Source organism: Phyllostomus discolor, chromosome 9 (genome assembly GCF_004126475.2).
Source record: "Phyllostomus discolor isolate MPI-MPIP mPhyDis1 chromosome 9, mPhyDis1.pri.v3, whole genome shotgun sequence".
NCBI lineage: Eukaryota > Metazoa > Chordata > Mammalia > Chiroptera > Phyllostomidae > Phyllostomus > Phyllostomus discolor.
Genome location: NC_040911.2, coordinates 46673122 through 46677754, shown reverse-complemented (window position 1 = coordinate 46677754; position 4633 = coordinate 46673122). Strand labels below are relative to the sequence as shown.

The following is a 4633-nucleotide window of genomic DNA, read 5'->3' as shown; positions in this document are numbered from 1 at the left end:
ACTCCTTGAACAGAGCTTTGTCAGACAAGCCAAGACCATTTCATCTTTCAGAGATGGCCTTGGGGACCTGCTCCAGGAAGGTCCCGGTCTAGATGTCCTGTTGGCTGAACAGCATAGGGCAGGTGAGGCTCAGCCCCGCTACATCCTCATCTGTGAATGGGGTAAATATGCTCCCTCCTCCTAGGCCTGTTGTGAGGATCAAATGGAGTGATCAGAATAAAGTAAGTTGTATAGCACCTCATGCAAAGGGTCTCCTGGTGACATTCTAGAACCCACTGTAATCCAGCCTTGGAATTGTAGCCGGAATATTCTCAAAGTCCGCTCCTACCTACTTGCTGCTTAAGCTGTCCTTGCAGGCCAATGGTCACACACTTGCCCACATCTTAGTTTCATGTCTTGACTATTTCATCCCTAACACACACACACATACCTCACCGTCTAGCAACACTGAGGTAGCCACTAATTGCCCTGCATACTTCTTGTATTTTCAGGATGGTTTCCCTTTGTTTATGATTGTCCCTTGTTTTTCATGCTGGCATCACTCATGCTTCACATAAGCCACAGTGTCACCTCTTCATGGAGGTGATCACCCTGCCTTACCCCAGGGCTGCCTGGGCATCCTTCTTCACTTCCTAGAGCATCTGGACTTTCCTCTGTCTCACACAGCACTCACACCACCCCCTCAAACCCAAATAGCTGCTATTCTCAACTGAGGCAGTTTTGCCCCTCAGGGGACATTTGGTGATGTCTGGGGGTGTTTTGTCTTCAGCTGTGAGAGTGGTAGTGGCACTGCTGACATCTAGTGGTCAGAGAAGCTGGGGATGCTGCTAACATCCTACAGTTCATCCTACAGCCTTAGAACAAAGAGTGATGTGGCCAAAATATCAACAGTGCCAAGGTTAAGAACCCTTCCATAGAGGATGGACAGATTGAACTAAATCATATTCCTCATTGTTTGTTCCCCTAGAGCAGTAGTGCCAAACTCATTTTCACTGGGGGCCACATCAGCCTCACAGTTGCTTTCAAAGGGCTGAACGTAATTTTAGGACTGTATAAATGTAACTACTCCTTAACTATTAAGGAGTTGAATTACATTCAGCCCTTTGAAGGCAACCACAAGGCTGATGTGGCCCCCCAGTGAAAATGAGTTTGACACCCTTGCTCTAGAGCCTAAAATAGTGGCCAGTGCAGACAGAGTACCTAGTCACTGCACCCTGGCTTCTCCCTCACCGCAGCTCTGTATTTATCAATCTATCTATGCTATTTTGCCTTTCTATTCCTATGTAACCCATGTCATCAGAAACATAAATAAAACTTGCCTTGTTTATCTACTAGTATCCAACTTCTATTTATGCAGAATACACTGCTCACATTATTCATGCAGGAAAAGAGAACCCACAACAGGGCCATTTCACTCTTTGGGATCTAAACATGAGCAGCTCCGCCTTCATACTGGTACAGCTTCAGATTTCTGTTTCACAGAATCAAACACAGGGGCAGCTCCAAGAATACACTGAATCTACCTTTGCTGGCCATTGAATTTCATTAAATCATCACAGATTAAAATTGAGCTTTTCCAAAGGCTAGCTCCAGGAAGGAAGAGAGCCATTGTGCTCTTCCACACCTTTTCCTCCCGGGAAATCACTCCACTGGGCTAACCTAGTTCTCAGGCTTCAGTCTCTCCTGCCTCTTCCTGTTTGTCCTCACGTTGCTGAGTAACCAGTGAAGGCTTTTACAGTCCTGCTCCTTTGGGCCTGATCATCAAAGCGCACTTGGTCCCAGACAGAGAGTGGAGCAAAGAGGAAATTAAAAGATGCTTTGATTAAAAGTCGAGAGAGTAATCAAAAACCAAATCAGCCTTCTGCATGTTAAGTTTATATTAGAAAGCAAGGCGGTGAATTTAAGAGCAGTGAGATTCTGTATAACATTCTCAGACTAAAGTAGAAGAACTTCAGTGAAAAGCAAATCTCCTTTTAAGAAGGTTCAAATTATTGTGACATTTTAGGATAATAAATTTTAAAATGCCTTAATAAATAATAGAAATGAAGGGTCTAAGTTCAGTCAAGTGAACCATACAATGCCTATCTGAGATACATGTCCCTTCAATAGAAAGTATAAAATATGTATAGTGTGTACTTACCTCAGGTGTTTGATAAATAACTTGGAATCTCATTTGGGAACTTCTCCAAGGACCTATCACCGTTCTAATTTCAGATTTGGCATAAACTGTTAGCAAAAGAAACCACCTTGCTGTCAAGGTGGCAAGGTGGAGTAGGAAGGGGCCAAAGCCCTGGAGTCTGTGGGATCGATTCCACTTCTAGTCTTAAATCTTTGGTTATGAGTCAGGCTTTGCAGTCAGAGAGCTTAAGGTGAATTTCTAGTTCTGTCGCTTTCTTGCTGTGTGATCTGGGGCCAATGACTTTGCCTCTCTAAACTTCAGTTTCCTTCTCTGAGATATGGAGAAAATAGTAATTTGTGATTGCTATGAGGATTAAACGAAATGAAGCAGGTAAACTGCTTAACTTGAGTCCTGGGATATAGTAAATTGGTAAGCAATAGCAATGACAAGTACTATTGCTGTTACTATTCTACTAATCTTGTGACTTTAGGTAAGTTTTCAGCCTTGCTGAGTTTGTTCTTGGATTAGAAATAGAACTGGAGTGGGGGGTAGGGGCAGAGCAGAAAGAAAGGTGCTACCGAAGAACCTCAGGAGGCTGCTGTCAATGAGGATGGGGCACTGGAGTGTGGGGTCCAACCCCCCCCCCCAAAGCATCTGCCTCTCCTCCAGGCATCACCATTTCAGTGAGTAAGATGAAACAGCAGCGACACGTAATGTTCACCCACTGGAAACAGGAGCAGTGGAAGGAAAAGTAAGCAGCTAAGAAAGAACTGAAAAGGCAAGAAAGGCTCTTGGTGACAAAGCCCCACTGAAGCCTACACCCAAGACGGCTGACAGCCAGCGAGTATATGCTGAAACCACAGGGGACTGTAAAGATGAAGAGGTTGCTTATGAGGAAGCTACCGATGAATTTGCTTCTTACTTCACAGTCGAACTTCTCCTGAGATTCTTATTACATCAGAGAGACCTCATGGGAGGACAGTATGACTCTGTGAACAGCTCTCCACTGTTACACCAAACTCATGTGTTTATTACAGGAACTAAAAAATTATTCCACAGTACACCTCAAGAGATTTCACAGACCTGATCATTATTAATGAAGACTGTAAAATACTAAATGGACTAATTCTGAGTCACTTGTCAAATGGACTAACTGCTCATTTTAAAATAAGCAGTATTTATCTGCATAATAAAAATCAAGAGGCAAGGACCCCACAGAACACATGCCTGAAATAATTATGAATAATTTTACAATACAGCTGGGTTATTCTGTTGGACAGATGTTTGCATCTCTCTTTTTCCATAATCTTCAGTTTATTTGAAGACAGGTTACCACATTCCGCAATCTTTGGGATTATATCTTCTTTAGATTTCACAGATACATATTCAAGAGTGAAAAAAATGAGAATTCAGAAACTTGGACCATGCTTTACCTTAAAATTAAGATCTTTTCAGAAAGGAACTTTTGGTTCTAAACATGGAGAGTATGAATGGGTACATACGCTCCAGGAAGTGGATACAAGTAGAAGAAAATTTCATTTATAAAGTACTAAAGGAATAGCATTGGATTTTGCTGAGCAGGACTATCTTGAATTTGTGACAGAAGACTCTTCAAAATGGCATTTACTGATTTCATATTCCTTCTTTTGTGTCTGGACAATTTACTAAATGCCTTGAATTACCACTCACTGTTTCCGTAGGAAATACAAATAAAAATCATTTTTCTGAGAATTAAAGAAAAAGAAAAGAAAGAGGAAATGGAATGTGTATTACACTGGCCCAGACCTGGAGCTCCATTAAGTGACAGTCATCATCATCATCATCGACATCATTGTCTTGGTGGTTTCTCAGCTTTTAAGTGATTACACTTTAGTTGAAAGACAGCAAGTTAAGATTCCTCTATACTTAAACACATATGCAAATGAATCATCTCAACCATATAGAAATTACATATGCCCATGGGTAAGAGCCAAAAAAAAGACAGACAATGATAGAAACTGATTATGGGGTATGTCAGGTGTGTGGATGAAGTTTTTCTTTCTTCTTCTTTGATTTCTACTAATATTATAACTGTGTGTGAAAATGATTTTTTAAATTTTGTTATATAAAAGTATAATGGATCCCAATTAGTCATCATGACTAATGATTTTTTAGTCATGAAGAAAAATTCAAGTCAACACTGTTGCCAATTGTAAAAATTTTCACAAAGTGAAGAGGCCATAACACTGAGCTGGAATAAGCAGGAGTATGAGGAGTGTGGAATAGGAAATAAAAAGTTCTAGCTCAACTGAAAACTCCACTTTGGCTGGCACAAACTAATTGGGAGCAAGCCCAGGTGTGTTCACACCACATTGTTTGTTCCTTGCATTCATTCAACAAACATTTGTGAAGTATTTGCTCTGTACCAGGCCAGGTGCAATGTCCTAGGAATGTGAAGAAGGGAAAGTCACTGGGGAAACAGCAAAATGATTGCCAACTCGATGTCCTTACTGAATCTCTACTTGAAATCCATCA

General features: G+C 41.2%; 1 pseudogene; it reads left to right on the top strand.

The window, feature by feature from the left end:
- The first annotated feature begins 2500 nt into the window (after positions 1–2500).
- Positions 2501–3854, top strand: LOC114506017 (annotated as a pseudogene).
- Positions 3855–4633: the final 779 nt, after the last annotated feature.